Source organism: Andrena cerasifolii, chromosome 1 (assembly GCF_050908995.1).
Source record: "Andrena cerasifolii isolate SP2316 chromosome 1, iyAndCera1_principal, whole genome shotgun sequence".
NCBI classification, from domain to species: Eukaryota; Metazoa; Arthropoda; class Insecta; order Hymenoptera; family Andrenidae; genus Andrena; species Andrena cerasifolii.
This window is the reverse complement of record NC_135118.1, coordinates 13497301-13515821: the sequence shown is the minus strand read 5'-3', so window position 1 is coordinate 13515821 and position 18521 is coordinate 13497301. Positions and strand designations below refer to the sequence as shown.

At 39.9% G+C, this 18521-nt stretch overlaps 2 protein-coding genes across 3 annotated transcripts in view; one reads left to right on the top strand and one right to left on the bottom strand.

The window, feature by feature from the left end:
- Gukh (NHS actin remodeling regulator GUK-holder) overlaps nt 1-18521 on the bottom strand; it is a 127483-nt gene that overhangs the window by 44119 nt on the left and 64843 nt on the right. The window lies entirely within an intron of this gene.
- Nucleotides 17780-18521, top strand: part of LOC143372810 (uncharacterized) — a 307489-nt gene continuing 306747 nt past the window's right edge. Inside the window, exon 1 of the mRNA XM_076819375.1 lies at nt 17780-17790. The gene's annotated coding sequence lies outside the window, so the exon portion shown is untranslated. The remainder of the gene's footprint in view (nt 17791-18521) is intronic.

The following is an 18521-nucleotide window of genomic DNA, read 5'->3' as shown; positions in this document are numbered from 1 at the left end:
AAGCCGCGCGCACAATCTTTGCATCGCGACAGTGGAATCGGGGAGCATCGCGAGCTAGGTACAACGAGACGATTCGTGTTGTGGAAGCAACAAACAGAATTCAGAGTTAAATAAGAGGAAAGTGATGATTTCTTTTCTGATGGTGTAATGTTCAAGATTTTAGAGTGTAGCATTAAAAGTGAAAAATCCTCGACTAATATGAGATCACTGAGCAACTGTTTAACAGAAATTGCAAAATAGAACTGTTTTCACTTTTCGCTTATTTGATATTATTATTCTGTTTATAGAGATACTTTACCCAGTGTTATTCCATTCAAAGGCTAACTCCATATCGTTATTATTGAAAGAGATTATTGAAGAGATCGATATTATTGAAGAGATCTCTTACCCTTTCGAACAGTGGCGCACTCAGGATTTAATCTTCGGAGAGTCAGTTTGAACGAATAGGGGAGACCGGGGCTAAATGTTCCGATTTCGATAAAACATAAAAAATGACTGGAAAATAATGTAGTTATTCTCTTCACTATTGACTAATTTTTTGTTAAATTTATTATATTTTCTGATTTTAAGCTTGTATTTAATATATTGTGATAGGTTTTCCATAGAAAGTAATTTATTTGTGGCTGATCGAAGCGGAACTTCTTACCCCTATATGGGGCAAGTTATTATCGTATTGGGGTAAATTGTTACTAACTAGGAAACATCCCGAACCCGGAAATTCGAATAATTCTGAAACTTTGTGAATTTGTAGAGAATTTCCTCCAGATTACAACGCAATTTTTGTTTGCTGCCCTAATTCCCTCTAAGGGGGTGTAATTGACCGCTGAAAATCCGGTTATTTACCGATTTTGTGTTATAACTCGTGAACTGTAAAATAATTTTTTTTTACCAAATGATAGATCTAATTAAAAGAAGTAACTTTTGTCTTGAAACTGTTTTTTATCTCTTACACTTCGGGAGTTATAATACAAAATTGGGAAATAGCCGAATTTTCAGGGGTTAATTTCACCCCCTTCGAGTGAATTTGGGCCACAAATAAAAATTGCGTTGTAACCAGAGGGAAATCCCCCACATATTCACAAAGTCTCAGAATTTTTTTAATTTTCTGGTTGGGGATCTTCCCTTGTAATATATAAGAGTTGCCTTTTAATAAAATATTTCATTTCCTAATGAAACAAAACAGAATTTTATTAATAACGTTTATTTATGAAGGTTCGCACCGACAAAAATGTATTGTCTTTAAAAGAAAACCAAAACGATAATTATATCGTTTATTAAACCACAAACATTATCTTTGGTATAAAAACTATAATCTCCTAATCAGTCTTACATTCAACTGTATCTATATTTTTACGCAAATTCAATAAAATAAAAAATTTAAAAAATAAAATCCAGTATTCTTTCCTTTTCACAAAGCTCTTGAATTGCCTCAGTCGTGGTTACATTAATCTCCTTTTGCCTTTTGATTTGGGGGGTTCCAGGGCTCCTTGGCCACCCGTCTGCGTGCTCCGCTGCTCGAAACAGTACCACGCCGTCTGAAAATCTCCACCCGCTTTCTCGAGCGTCCAGCATAAGCCGCAGCAATGCTTCATGCCCGCCTGTATCCGAATGCGAGCCGTTGTTCGTTTTCGTTTCGCCGGTACCAAGGCGCGCAACAGTCCCCCATATTTCGACGACACAGTGCAGGGGGATGACACAGTTCAAATTCGAATCCTGCTCCAACAATGTTCAAGGATTACGGTACCTATATACGCGGCTGTGCAGCTAGAGTGAGAAGCCAACGCCGCAGACGACATTCCACGGCGGAGAACGTTAGTCGCGTATACCGGCGTCCTTCTTAACTCTCCTTTTTCCGATGAAATACAATCTTCGACGTATTATGCCGGTGTATACGTATGTCGTGACTTTTAGTTCCAGCCCACACAGTACACTGACCCTGGATGCAACCGAGTATACGTGCATACGGTGTCGTGTGTTCGGTGCTAGGGGATTGCATTCGAGAAGGATTCTCTCCTGGTACCTTAAGACCATCGCGATTAACGAGCAGTTCGAGGAAAATGTCCCTTTGACGGCTTAAGCAGCTTTCGTCCGCGCCAGCGCGGCTGAAAAACCTATCTCTACGTGACGGTAGAATGCTTCGTTAGACGAGCATTTATAAACCGCGGCGCACTCGATGCCGTTCTCCTCCGCCTCGTAATGACCGCGCGTACATGCGCTCCGAGCTTCCTATCTCGCGGCGGGCGCGTCGCAAGAAGCCGCGGCAAAAAGAAGGAAATCCTTATCTAGAGGCTTGATACGCTGCACACCTCAGGTGCAGAAATTTAGGTCGGCCGCGTGCGAACGGATGCATCCCGAGGCCGGAAATTGTGAAATAAATCTTGCGTCACCGAGACGCCAGTTTGCGTTTCAGCCTGTCTCCTACTAGTTTAACAACGCTTGTCCATCGTCTCCGTCGGATTAGAAAGCTGCCGCGAGGGAGACTGCGAGGGGAGCTTCTCAAACGTGATTTTCAATTTCTAAGCTGCACCGTCGATGATGTTTAGCGTTAAGGAGAACAATTTTTTTAGCCGAAAGAAAATATGAATTCCTTGCGGAATAGCAAAAATTATAAGTGCTAGAATAATTCATTTTGACTTGTTAAAAATTGTAAATGTCAACTTCGTGGTGGTGGAAAACAATGAAAGTGCCAGTAATCTTTTTGTTTGCCTGTAAATCTGTAAATTTGGTATGCGCTGATAATCCATAGCGATAAACGAGCGATGCACGATGTAAGTGACAAAATGAACACACGCGCGCTTTTTGTTTCTACTGAACCTTTTAACTACTGGCACTTACGTCGTTCACCATTTCAACGTCTCAATTGTTTTCCTGCTTTTAATGGCAACGAGACCGAGCGTAGAATAAGGAACGCGTACGAAATGGCTAGGTACAGAGGATGGAGGACGCGATATTTGTTTCTTGCACGTTTGGAAGAAAGTGATCAGACATTTCACGAGGCGAATTTAAAAAATGAAATTCGCCTGACACGCGTCATGCTTGATTTCCATAATGTTTGATAGCGACTCTGCTCTGTCTTTAATGATTCTAGCAAGAACTAGGGTACGGGCAAACTTCGCTGGCGGTTTATAACGAATATCTAATGAGAACCTCTCCATAGGAGAGCGACCATTTTTTCGTCGTCTCTGAAACGAGATATAGGGAAAAGAAACTAATTAAAGGAAGCTTCATTATGACCGTCCGTCTTGTGGTCTTACCGCAAGTATCACGTCAGCTGTAAGAATATCTCTCTATTGACAGAATTAAACGACCTCAATATTCTATCCAACCCGCTGCATACAATTGATGGCCATTAAGGAGCATTAGTCGATCGTGAATGCCTGATTGGAATATTTTTGCCGCTTGAGATTACCAGCCACATTTCGCCAGGAACAACTACCGACACCCTGGAGTCCCGTTTGTTCACCAGTTAATGACATAATAACCGTGCGGTATCACAGACGATTCTCCTGATAATCCCATCGCTTATAATATCCAATATAATAATAAAATGTGTACGACTTCCCGTTGAAATGTAAGTGTACGGTGCACGTGGCATCGTTGATCCTCGAAGTCCGATTGCTGGGTCGTAAGTAATGCTAATTAAGGTAACGTGTTCGGGAAGCTTTAACGCCGTTCTCACGATCACGGCCAATGCAAAGAACGCGCTGTTCACGTGAACCTGTCAGCAGCTGCATCGGTTCATCGCCTCTTCCATCTTGGGTCGCGAATCATTGAATAATTCATAATTTACGAGAGCCTCGTTACACCATCGAGTACCTTTTTCCGTGTCGCTCGTTCTCTAGCCGAGGGAAAGATCTCACCACAGAACGACAAAGTGTACACCCCCTTAGCAGGCCGAGATAAAAGTTTTCGAGCCGTCAAACTGGTTTCGGGGCCAACCGCTATTTCATTTTCATACGAAAGCGATTCAGCTGAACACGCGAATCGAATAATTATTCCTCTCCCTTGTTCTTGTTTTTTTTTTTTTTTAATTTACATTCCTTAATATCGTATTAACTGTTGGGCATCGTTATCAGCAAATTCTGGGAGGTTTTAATAAGGAGAATTTACCTATCTCTGAGGAGCAGTAGCATGTGGGTAAGCACCTACCTGCTTGATATTTGTGTCGTTAGTGTAATTGCGCGCAAGGTTTGGAAGAATGTCACTTCAAGTCGGACAGGCCTCTCCGAACGTCCGCTAATGCCGAGAAACTTTCGCGTAACTTGCCTCGAGCAAACATTCGGAAACACTCGGGTAACATTTCCGATGCTTTCCAAAAAATGTGCACGTGGAAACGCCACTCGAAGCGTTAATTCATATTTCCGAACGTAGAATTGTAGCAGTGATTCCTAACCGATAGGTCGCGACTCCCAAGTGGGACGCGAAGAGTTTTCTGAGGGATAGCCACAGTTTTTGGGGTCTTTTTATTAATATTATTAAGTTAGAATTATATCCAGAAATACATATTTTTAATGCGTTTTCTTTGTCTTATTAAATTTACCTTACCTTGTATGGGGTGGATCGAAGGTTATTTTAACCTTATAAAAGGGTCGCGACTCAAAAAAGGTTGGGAAACGCTTAGTGTTCCTGATTTATCGATATTTTTTGTTTCTCGAGAAATCAGAAGTGAGATCATATTTCTTGAGATTTTTCGAGAATTCTCGAGAAATTGAAAAAAATATTGCAAAAATTATATTTTTGGAATAATGTTGATAATATTTATCAAAAACACAAGGAAACTTTAACTAAATGATTATTCCTGTCTAATTTATACAAAACTTGTGTAAATGAAAAAATAGATATTAAATATAATTGGTAAATTTATTTATTTAATACAAAATTTGTACAAAGCGAACTCCTTACTTTTTGGTTTTAAAATTTATTTTTAAATAGCACAATGCGTCTAATGTAGCGTCAGCGAATCTATTTTTTTTTTGTTGCAAAATCTGCGTCTTTTGATCCTTTTGGAAGAAATTCTGGATCATGCAAAAATTTTATACGGGCTACAATAGTCTTATCTCCTCTTTTCAATATTTCTTCTTTAATAGCCACAAGAAACTCATTAGGTACTTGATTCAGTATACAATTTTTCTAAATTTTTAAATAAGAATTTACGAGCACCTTCAGCAGTTAATAATATCGAATCTTCTGTACTGTGATTTTCTATTGGAATTCATATAGGATCTAATGTTATTAATAAGATGTATTATAAATTGTAGATGTGTTTATACGTTCGAGATTAACTAGTAATACATTAATTTACGAAAAATGAGATCTATAATATTTTTCCTAGACTTAAGTTTCTCGAGAAATTATAATCTTTCTCGAGAAATAAGAAATAAGCAATTATAAAATTTCTCGAGAAATTCTCGTACCTAACATGACTTCCTATTTTCCAGTATATCTTGAAAACTATAGTAGATTAAAAAAATTGTTATAAAGATAATTGAATTGTTTTTGTAAGCAGATACATCCAATTTTCAAATATTATAGACAGTTTTACAACAGCTTCGTTATGTATAAAATATATCTAACGTCGTAATGTTTATAGATAGGTACTTTTCCTGAAACCAAAGTTTGGCACTGAGGCCCTTCTTGCATCCAACAGTACAATTTGCTATTTAGCGCACTGTGGTAGCAAATGCTACTGGATCCTGTTAGAAACACTTTCCTACAGTGTGCCAACGTTCCATCTCCTCAATGAAACAGAATTTAATTCACGCGGTACCGCGTCGAAGCAATAACTCTAGTGCGACGCTACTTATTCAAATCCCATTGTTTCGCCGCGTTCGTGACTTTCTCCCCGTGATTTACGCCGTTCAATTGGTTTTGATGATGCACGCGGCGTCGGACGGAACATTTAGAAACAGAGTGAGCAAATGAGGTAGGCGCAGAAACCGACGAACGACCGTTTATCATGAAACGTGCGTCGGCGCCATAAAACCCGCAAACCGTTCCCAGTCACGATTTTATCGGTTACCGAACGATCGATCGACCGATGCCTGGCTGGATCCAGCAAAAGATACGGCACGCGCACCGTGTGAATTCTACTTGCACCGTTTACACGTTCTCGCATTAGCTACGCGTCGAAATCTGCGCTACACGTAGCAACAATTTCAGGCACGCGAGCCTGGCACAATTTCAGCGAGACAGCTCGATCCGCAGAGTAGGTCGAGCTATAAGTTGTATAATTGACGCGAACGTAACCTGACAATTGAGTATGCGCTAGTACGATTTATCGTATCGGTATTAATTTCGACGATTCTTACTGTGAGCTCGATTGCGCCGAGAGTTGGATAGTTGAGAGAACGATCTACAGTGATATTTTGAAAAATATTTGGAAAATGGCTAGGGGAGACCGAGGCTAAAAGTTCCGATTTCGATAAAACATAAAAAATGACTGGAAAATAATGTAGTTATTCTCTTCACTGTTGACTAATTTTTTGTTAAATTTATTATATTTTCTGATTTTAAGCTTGTATTTAATATATTGTAATAGGTTTTCCATAGAAAGTAATTTATTTGTGGCTGATCGAAGCGGAACTTCTTACCCCTATTTGGGGCAAGTTGTTATCGGATTGGGGTAAGTTGTTACTAGGATATAAGAGTTGCTTTTTAATGAGATATTTCATTTTCTAATGAAATAAAACAGAATTTTATTAATAATGTTTATTTATGAAGGTTCGGAACAACAAAAATGTATTATCTTCAAAAGAAAAATCTGTACTTGTAGCCTACTGTGGACTCTTGTCCACATTGTAGTATTTTAATAAATCTCGATAGAATCATGTGGCAGATATTGAATTCTCTACCGACAGTTTTTATTTATCTTTACGCATAATTTCGATTGAAGTCGTGTCCCTTTCCGCCTTTCATTCATATGTTCGCGTAAGAACGAATCAATCTATAATATCGACGTTAAATAATTAAAATAGACTGGAATTTTTAATATTTAAAATAGACTACAATTTTTACTCGCCTTGCTTACAACCACACAATTTGCTGTCGCGGACGCTGTTAAAGTGGACGACAGAGTGGCGTGTTCAACTCACGCGGAAAAATAATTTAAAGTACAAAGCTCTTTTTATTTTGAAGATAGAGCCATCGGAACAACTTACCCCCGGTCTCCTCTACAGATATATTTTGACTCAGGGAATCTCCAAAGTAGATGGAGAGTTCTTGCAATTAGAGTGAAGTGGTTTTCTAAATGATAGTACACACATTCTTCGTTAATATTTGATATTCTCTGATATTAAATTTGATTATCAGAAATAGAACGATAAGGTGGCGAAAGATTTTAAGTGTCGTGCTTCGCAGGTGCAGAGTATGAAATATTTCTTTCCCTCAGGATTAATCTCTGCTTGTCAACTGGTATTGTCCATCTCAAAGAAAAAGTTCGCAACGTGAGCGGGCAGTCGGTGCGCTCGTTTTTTAAACCGCTTCTCGTCATCTTTCATCCGATCAAAGCAACCATTCACAGAGTCATTTTGTATGACACCGCGCTGTAACCGTTTCATTGCCCGATCCGTCGATCGATCATGCCGAATAAAGTTCTGGCGCCCGTGAATGCCACTTGTCCGTACGGCAGACAAAGGGATAAAAGCCGAGGACACTTAGTCGTTAAGCTCAAATGAGATTAGGACCAATTGCTCTGACAGGATATTCAACGTGGCTGACAGCAGTCTCCTGATGTCGCGTTGCGCCGTATTAACCGCAGTTTTCAGTGCATTCCGAGTCACGGCAATGATCGTTCGATCATCGATCAGTAATCTATCAGAAGCTGATAATAAATCGAGGCAGATAGTAACACATCTTTTCTTATATCATTTCTCTTTATAAATACAAATTTTCCTGCAAGCTTTTTTCAGACAAAACTCTTTGAAACGAAACTTACTTCGCTATTTCCACTTTACTCTTTATCCCCTATGGAAATCCCCAGCAATTTCTTCGCCAATGCAAAATCCGCTCTGTAATCTAAAACTCATTCCCTCGAAGATCGCATGTGCCATCGTTCAGTGAAAAAAAAATACCATTTCAAATTGTTCGTTTATTCTTCCTCGTCCCATAACTTATCGATCCACGTCTTTCTTTTCTCCTCCCCTCTGACCTGCATCTTACGAATCCTCCCGCCGCCAAAACGAAGGCAGAAAAATATAGCACCTGTCATTCAGATATTTGACCCCGCGGCGTCAAATCGATAACCATCGAACTATGCTCCCCTTCAACGAATTCCTCATCGACGGATCGGTGGTTGGGGGGGGGGGGGCGAGCCGCGGTACCGCTGGACAGGTTGCCACGCAGTGGACCACTGCGCCAGCAACTGTTAGATAGACAGGATCGTTGACAATTACAATGAATCATACAAGACACGACAGACTGGCATAGCTCGGTGCACAGGGTACACCTCCACCGTGCTGTCTCGCCTTGTCCCTCTTTCGATCTTTCCCCGCCCGCTTGTCTGATCCGTGCGCGCGTGCATTTACGCTGCAAATCATGTCCAGCCTTGTAAATCTCGCCACAGCTGCGAATAAATGATAGGCATTGTCCAGCAAGGTTGCCTCGGCGCGTTAAGTCAAACCCATTCTTATTTGCATAAACTGGTCGCGTCACGTAAAGACATGGACGACAATGGGCGGTAAAGAGGTCCAGCTTTTCCCTGCATTAAGCCACTATGCGTGGAAAACGATACGTGACCGATGCCAGGGCCACTATCGAGCAGCAATTCGGTGTTGGGGGACTCGCAACGTTATAGTGGAGAAAGTATGGAGCAGTTGTAATTTGTAATCATTTGCATGGATATTAATGAGTATGTTGGAGCTTCGTTAAGGATGCAGATGTAGCTTTTAGCCTGCGAAGTAGTGTCAGTGCACATTTACGATAGATTCGATTTTATTCTGGGGCAGGGCTGCATTTCGAAAAGTAAACGCTGATGACTGTAATTACTGTGTAAGGAAGTATGTAACTTTTGAAGAAAATTATCTGCCAGCTTCGTCTGACTTATGAGGGCCTATACCACTTTTGTGGCGGGCAACTTTCTCGAATTATTAACGAGGATGGAGGTGATTAAGTACTCCGCTTATGGTACTATGTAACATGAGTGACTCCGGAAATATTGGACAGCTAATGTGGGATATATTTATCGAGTAAAGAGATATTTTTAATTGAAGAGCCCTTGTAGAGAGCACTGTAAGTGCCAAAAATCAAATTCTACAGTACCTATAGTATTACCACTGGATATAGTAAAACATTTTCTGATAATTTTTCTTTTTTTTAATTTTGGCACTTACAGTGTTTTATAGGAGAATTCTCCAATTGTGGTGGTCGGTGTATTAGGGTAGTTCAATTGAAATAAACTATAGGAATTAAAAGTAACTTAAAGTACCATTGACCAAAACCTTGAGTTTCTAGTATCCCTCTCGTGAATGAAATACCTTCGACAAACTTTCTTATCGAGGTTTACTTTTCAATAGTCCATTAATATCCCGCAATCAATCGATAACGCGAAAGGTGCCCTATCGCATTCGTAGCTACGATAAGCACGATCTTTATTCACCTTTCGAACAGGTCCGTGGGAAGAAGTGTACACAAAGATGACCCTTTTCTTTCTGTTTACAGTGCTTCGTTCACGCTTCATAAATCTCACGTGCACGCAGAGAAAAAGCATGGAAAGGAAATGTTATTGGTTTATTGGAAAGTTGTGTTGATCCATTTATAAACACAGTACTTTTTTAGTAATTCAGAGTTTTGCCTGTAAAATACAGTAGAATCAACCTGAATTTCTGTTATTTGAACTAGAGCTGGAAATATTCGAATAATTTCGAATACGAATAGTTTCTTCGAATAATTAGGAGTTGTCAAATATTCGAATATTATTGATGAATTTAGAACTGCGGTGAACTTTTAACTTCCAACAAAAATGTCTGCTTGTACTAATGTTTCAAAGTTTATATTGAAAATGAATTATTCTAATTGTTTCGAGTAAATGTATAGGCATGTAATGTAATTATCTGAATATATTTTTTTTAGTAGAATATTTTATTTAATAAATATTTACTGTTTACAACAAATTATTTCATCTATTTACTCAAATAATTCATCATTATTTATTTGAATAATTTGTTTGAATAACGATTGTAAAATAATTAAAATAATAATGCTAATAACTGGTGGTTGTCTTCGTTTCAAAATGTAAGCCAATAGGAAAAGAATTTCACGATAAAGCGTGAAAAAATACTTCATGTTCAGATTCCTATTCGGTACAATCCGAAACTCGATCATTCCGAATTTTCGAATAGGTACTCCTAATTATTCGAATATTCGAATTCTCCTAATTATTCGAATATTCGAATTCTCTGGTATTCGAATATTCGAATACCCACTTAGATTATTCGAAACTGAACGCTCTATTGTTGGACTTACATCATCTTTAACTGAAATTTTTCTAACTTTGAAGAATTGAAAAGTGACAGAAAATCATAAAATTAGGAATAGTATGCCACACTGATGGATTTCAATTTGTATGAAAGAAGGCTGAACGAACGAGGCAAGAAGAATGTGACAGGAAGGAAGTGGAAGCCTCTGACAGGCACAATATTTTTGGAGCAATTTCACTGTCAACCCTTTCCAACTGTGCTAAGACATGGGAGAGTAGTAGGTGTCACACCAAGTGTCATCAAGTGAGTTAAAGTAACACGATATGTCGCTTGCTGCATCACATGGTCCCCACACCATTACTATTATAGCGGTCCCGCAAACATGTCACCCATCATTTTTCTTTCTAAATGATACCCTTACCCTCGTTGTAAGTATACCGTGTCTATAATATCCAGATGTGAAAAAAGAAGTAATAAAGAACACGCTACAAGAATATAGCATTAACAGAGACGAGGCCTGTTTCTGATACAAATATTTAGGTCACATTAGAGATTAGCCCAAAGAAACAAGCCTTGCGATAAATTTCAGCCCCTCGTAATCCTACGGAGACTCAGCATAGCATTACATTCCAACTCGACACAGGAATTTACCAAAATTTTCAAACACCCTAACGAAGTAAAAACATCACTTGAACCACAAAGTACTACTACAAGAAACCCACAAAATTCCAATAACTACACATTACAATGCACCACGCAATGTTTCAGTGGCGCATTCAGGATTTAATCTTGGGAGAAACCAAGTTGACCGTATAAAAATATTTGTAATGCAAATCCAATAAAATTCATTAGGTGATTATAACAATTCATTTAAAGAATAAAATCCGTTCTTCTTTTCTTTTTACAAAGCCCCTTCTTTGGGGGTTGCAGACCCCCTTGGCTCCCTCTGAGTGCGCCACAGCAATGCTTCCCCTTCAAAAAGAAAATCTACCGAACCTAGACAATCATTTCCCCTCTAATATATCGTGGAAATTGTCTAAACTGCTCTGCCCACTGCGAGAACCTAACCCAGACGCATCCGCTGCAATAGTTCGCAACTGAAAGGGTGACCTGATTCGCCAAACCCCGTCCAGACACCTTAGCGTTCATTGTACGTCGCGCCGAAACCTCCCGTTTCGTTCGTGAGCTACGGTTACTTCGGAAGAGAGGGGATTCCGAGTAATTCTTCGGGGCCCTTGGAGAGAACGGCTTCGGCCCGTATTACCCAACCTCGGAACTCAAGGGAGGCGACGGGGTCACCGCTACTCCAATCCGGTTTTTAGGAGGTGACGATAATACGATGAGATCTACCCGGGTGTGAAGCAACCGCAAGGCATAATATCATTCATAGGTTACCGCAGTTCGTACGTGCAGGTACACGTGGACGCGTTCCTGGATAGATGTACGGGAACACTGGACCGCGTGTGCGTGCACAGATACGGCGGGGTACGTGGGCAGATGGAGCCTGGGGCCTGTTTGCCCACACATGGCAATTCTTCCACAGCCCCGTGTGCCTTTACTCCGCTTCGCTGAACTTTCGCCCGCGAGTGGAAGAAGCTGCCAATCGTTGGCTATGCGTCCAGCAAGCTTTTCCTTCGTAGCCCAGCCATTTCGAGGCGGCTCGCGAACAGCCTTCGTTGCGTAATTTCGTTAGCGTCTCCACTGACCACGCGAAACGCAGGCGTCACGAGTTCCGCCGGTGCGGTGGCTCCGTAATGGAGACCCTTATGTACATTCGTGTACTTTCTAAGAAGACGAATGATCCATAACGCTGGCGCACGATTGGCATGGCGCGATTCGACAAATTCACAATAAATTCGACTGTACCGTTGTTTCCCCATGGTTGAGTCCTGTTATTTCGGCGGATGCGTTCGGGACGCCGATTTACATAACAACGGCTTAAACTCGCACAATTTACATTTCCTTTCCATTCCTCTGTTCCCTCTCATCTGACGTTGTACACTTGCCGCATAACTGGCGTGCGCGTGTCCGCGTTGGCAGCACGCAAAAAATCGATACAGGCGGCTGCCAAAAATTTGAAAATAATTGAACGGACCCCGAGTTGCAGGAAACTGAAACTAGCAGCGCGTTCCTCTCAAGTTTAATATCTAAATATCTATTACGGACGAAATCAATTAATAACAGAGATTGTTAAGCAATGTATAAAGTATACGTTGCACCTCCAGGTTTGTTAAAAGGAATGGTGGTTTGTGAACAAAAGAGTTAACGAAGAATTTGGAGTTTATTTATCGAGTGACAGAATTTGAACTTCTACTCATCTTATAATATAGACTTATAAGGTAAATGTACCAATATCCGGACGCTTAAGGAGCCTAAGGAATAGCGGCAACGTTTTCTTCTAATTTAATTTGTAACACCATCTTGGAATAAAGAAATTTTGTTGAAATGTGAAGGATATCACAATATAATACTCTCGAAAACTGGAAAAAAATTTATGTGTTATAATAAACGTATTTACTAATGAAAATACGAAAATATGCAAATGTCCCAGTGAACAGACAACCTTAAAGTGCACGTGACCTACTGATTCATTAAGGAAATTCTTGTACCAATAAATAAACTTATACTTCTTTCAAAAAACATTCATTTCCTTGCAAGTTTAACTATCTTAAACTGAATTTAAATCTATTTACTATTACACCAATGTATTATTATCTTAATATATAAAGCAGGAAGCTTCTATATGTTTGTGCGTTTGTCTGTCGCTTAAAAACTTTCCAACGATAAACTCTGGCGTCACGAAATGTGCCTCAGCTCATTCTGCTTGACTAATTCAGACGAATGCGACTATTTTCACAAAAAAAGGCTAAAAGAAGTTTTTGTTTATAAAATCAAAACCTAAATTCCGGGCGAAGCCGAGTGATAAATCCAGTAATATATAAATAGGAAATGCAGTCAATGTTTTCTCAACAAATCAGCGGCGTACCTTGGCAGAAGCTTAAGAAATCCCTGGAAATCTGCTATGCGCACGTAGTGCGTTAAAAAATAATTATTTTTACCTAAGGATTTTGAATTCCCTATAATAATGATTTTAATCAATATATCTTTTAATTACATTAAAAAATTCAGCTTAAAAGTAAATAAAATTCGCGTCGCTGGTCAGGTACTGGGTTAGGCCGAGCATTGGTACCTTTACCTGAAGCTGCCGCGCTTCTAGTGATAACGGAGCATTATATCATCCCACTCTGCACAATTCGAATCTAGAGCGTATGCAACGAATCATGTTCCATCTATCTCCAAGACGAAACAACATCTATAAATACACATGCCGCTGTAGTTTCGAAGCATCGCGTACATATGTAGGCTTCCAGAACGATGGGTTGCTTTGTTACAAAAGTGAAACAAATCGCGGAAGGAAGTCGGTGGTCCCGTGACTAATACTATTTCCGTTGATGCGCCGGAGACACACGTATACGCGCGCACGAAAAGCCATTGGAATAAAAATTCAGCGCCGGAAACAGCGGTCGTTCTGCTATTATCTATTTCGTTCTTCACTGACATCCGCCTCTGTGGATGTAGGTGTGGGCCAGGTAGGAGAGAAACGCCTACGAATTCCCGGCGAGAATAGGCCAATACAGGAATAACGGAGACGCTATATATTCAACGTACGAACCTTTCATTTCGCAATAACAATGGAACTTTCTACATCGAACAAATGTTTACTTAACCCCCGATCGAAGGACCGCGGGTGATTGTTGTTTCGTGGCTGTGGGAGTTCTAAAGCTCTAATGTATCCTGCAGCCACGGCAAAAGGTACTCGAACACCTTGGCCTCTTGATTTCGATCAATAACTTTTCGTATGAAACGTGTTAACTTCGACGAACTAGAGAAATCTAAGCAATGCTATGTCGCGATAGAGAAGCATGCGTAGGTATACCTGAATTTTGTTGTGAAATAGACACATCTGTTTTGCAGACAAAAATAAGTTAGATTCCTGAAAAATAGCGATATGGAATAGAGTACTTGAATATAGCCGGTCGAGAGCTGGAGGCATTTATTCTATTTACTATAAATATATCTTTTTATATTACATAATATTATAAATACCTATTGGAAATAGAATAAATACACTGTACACTTTATCCCGAGTTCGAAGTAATTTGTTAGAACGACGGCCGAAATATTATTTTCGGGAATAGGACGAGCCGAAGGTCTGGCCAATTTTCTAGCAACCGTGACAGTGAAGAGCCGCGTATGCGTTAAAAAGTGAGAGTCAATTGGAGTGATTGTTTCAGCGTTACAAGGGTTCGGGGTAGGTGGAGGAAACCATATGAGTTAGCTAAAGAAAATATCTGGTGTCGAAGGGGGTGCGTTCCTTCGGAAGGAAGGGGCTTCTTCGTACGAAACGCGGTTAAGTTTATCACGGTAATTATAGGGACGAAGGAGAAGCAACTTCCACTTTATCGATGTTTACGAACTTTCCTTGAATAATGTCCCTCTCGAAGTATTTCTTCCTTTATCCATCGTTCACTCGTGGAAATTGTTCCTTCGACACGTGTAATAGTAACAGATTGTTACATGGAAGAAAGTTGTTCCTTAACGTTCAACCACCTCTCGGATTCACTCACGGACATACTACGGACAAGTTATGCCCGTGTCATTCCTGCTCATGAACGAATCAATCCTGCAGATAAACGCCGATAAATCACAACGCCCTTGTGCTAATTTTTCTCTCGTATCGAACCTCGGCTACACGGATTGCAACATCCTCTCTCTCTCTCTCTCTCTCTCTCTCTTTCTCTCTCTGTACTTTTCGTGCTTTAAACTACACCGTCGCGCGTGGGTGTCCAACATACAGTTACATGTCACTTTCGAGGTACGAACTCTGACCTCGGCACGGTTGTCCCCAATTTCGAAACTTAACCCCTTAACGAGGCCTCGCGAGCTACCTAAGTTAATCGCTTAATTAATTCCGCCGTCCGGTCGTTCGCATCGCTTTCGCTCAATTAACCGTCGGCGTGTCTGTATCGCGAATTTAAGATAAAATGCTGCGAGTTGAATTGGCCCTGTTCTGGAGCAGCGTGCGCTTCATTCAGGCCAGCAACTCAATAAATACCGTTTAACGTTGGCCTACGTTTTCTAATCAGAGGTAAACGAAGATAGGCCTCGAAACTTTTTCCATTTCGGAGTTTCGCAGCAGAGGAAACATATTCACTATTCCACTTCAGTTTTTCAAATTAAACTAAAGGATTTAGAGAATGATATAACAATATACTACACTTTGATGACAAATTCGTACGATAAAATTGAGTACAATGATCACTGAATTATTCATTCTAATCTTTTACTTAATCTAGTCTCTGACTACGCACATAATTTCTTGATAAATGGCGAATAAATATAGGTACCTAAGCTACAGTATTAGAGAAGTTGCAATGGTAAACGATGTAAACGCCGTGGAAGTAAAATAATATGTTTTTAGTGGAAAAGGATCTAAATTCTAATCTTAAATCTAAATTTCTGTCTTAAAGTCTCTAATCATCCGCTGTGGTTCAAAAGAAACTACTGAAACTGTTCTCTTCTGGCACTTAAATCATTCACAATTTCAAGAGGGGAATCCTATTCTTTGCTTTGATTTTTTTTTTAAGAAACTAGCGATTCGAATAATCTGAAATTTGGAACATGTTTTTATGCACCTTTGAAGAAGTTGTAGTTTTTTCTATATAAATTTTTCTTAATAAATATAGGAGTTGTGCATGATTGACCATCACTATACTTCGATGAACCAGGATACCGATAACTTATATACGTCTTTGATTACATAAGAAAATTGGCGCAAAATTGTATAGCAAAAGTTAAAGTTTCAGATCTTTCAACTTGAAAACTCTCCACACTCCTCAAAAAATTTTTGTATTTTTTTCTGGCTCATCGAATTATGGCTACATACGTATACACTGAAACGCCGTTTCATTTTTTTGTTTTAGATTACCAGGAGTATAAATATCATGCACACCAGCGGACAGCGAATTTTGCGCGACGCGTTGGTCGATCATGTATAACTCCTATATTTATCATTAAAAATTAATAAAAAAAAACTATTGCTTCCTCAAAGGTGCATCAAAATATGGTCCAAATTTCATATTAATCAAATGTCTGGTTTCTTAAAAAAAAATCCCCAACTTTGCAAAGCTTTTAGCCCAAAGAATAGGATTCCCCCCATAATCGATACAAAGATAACTCTAACCATCAGTTACTTCCTAAACTACAGTTCACACGAACCTATCCTTTAAAATAGGAAGCAAGCACGCCAATAATTCGTACACTTAAAAGCCAACTACCAGAGCAAAGTTATTAGACGAACACTTCACTGATTCGTGACCGTGCGCCAGAAATCTAATCAACCAGCCAAGAATCAACCTGTTCCCGACTGCACAACGATTCTTAGCTCCGTGCAGGTAGAAAGAGTAATGGCTAGGCTCGCGTTTAATTTGCTCTCGGTTAGAAGGAACGCACCCGTCCACCATTAGAAGCAATTCGTGGCGTTCGATAATTTCTGTTCTATCTCGCGATCTCGCGCGGACGGGAAACGAAATCCAGAACACCGTGGCCGATCGTAGCCAGACTTGAGCAGCGGAGAACAGATTAAAGGGGGACCATCGCGGGCGAGATGCTGTTGGTAAAAGAGGATGGAAAATGAGAGAAGGGTTTCGGCCGGTTGTCTCAAGGTTTATTCAGGCTTACTCAAGCAAAGTCTCGGTTTCCTTCTCCCGTATCGCTTACGGGCCATGCGAAGCCTTCCCTGTCTCCTCGTATCTTCAACAGAAATAACAGGTTTCCTCGACGGCCGCTGATTACATTGACAATTTGCATTAAGCCTTTATATTTCTATTTAATGTAACTAAACACGGCCAAAGCCTCCGCGTTACTAGCTGAAAATCTCACGTGTCGGGGCGAGCTATGCGATCAGGTGTAAGGATCGGGCCTTAAGGAGACCTTGTAAATTGTTTAAATATGATAAACGGACGTGTAGAGGTGGCAGAAGTGGCATCGAACGGCGATGGTCCCGCGTGGTGGGTGGTTTGATGGAAATCAGACATCTTATTTTAGCTTTTTAAATTAAGCATATGGAGAAATATTTGTGCTAGAATATTCACCATTCACGAATATATTAACGGTGCGATAAATTATTTACAAAGTTCAGTGATTTGGAATGGGAGTACAGCGCTGGTCAGAAGTTTGGAAGCATCTGTAGGTTTTGATTAAAATCACATATTCTCACAGGTGGAAACTCAGCGAAATTAGAGAATAAAAATCGAAAAGTGTCACAGGCCGTTGAACTTCTAAACTTTCTAATTAGCTTGCTCGCTCGAAAATCCCGGTTTCGAAACTTTAAACCCATCATTCGATATCTCTGAGAAGGGTGATGTTGTTAAGAGTAAGCGGAATTTAAGAAAGTAATCAAAACTCCCACGGAGACGTGGTATTGGAAGGGCACGGATGATCGTGCAGAGAAAGTTCTGTTTTGAACGCTACATTCCGCACAGGATGGTTCTCGGTAGTGATGGGATTCAAGACGGTTCAAAACATCTTGAGTTAAAATCCAAAATTCTAGAGCACTGCAAACGTGTCGCAAGAACCTTGTGTTTGGTAGCTTTTCACAGTCTTGCAAATGTTATGAAATCTTGGAAGTCTTTGAAGTCTGGATGCGCTTGAAAATTTGGAGTTTTCAATGTTCACTGCTTTGCTTCTGTTTCGATTAGATACCGTAAACTGGGGAAACATTGGCATACGCCGGGATTACATTGTTTTACGTCAGATTAGTAAAAGTTAACCTGTTAATGCTATTTATATGTAAAGCTATTAATGTTATTAAGGTGTAAAAAATAAAATAAAACAAATTTAAGTGTCAATGTATCTTACTGGCCTCAGATTAATAAAACTTAACCCGTTAATGCTATCTATATGATGTGCCAATGTTACCCCGGTACACCAACGTTTTTAACATGTATTAAAGAAGAAAAAGGACAAAGATTTTATGCATTTTGACAGTTGTAGTGCAATCACAAAAGACGCAATGTTATGAGAGGATACTTAAAGCAAATATAAACA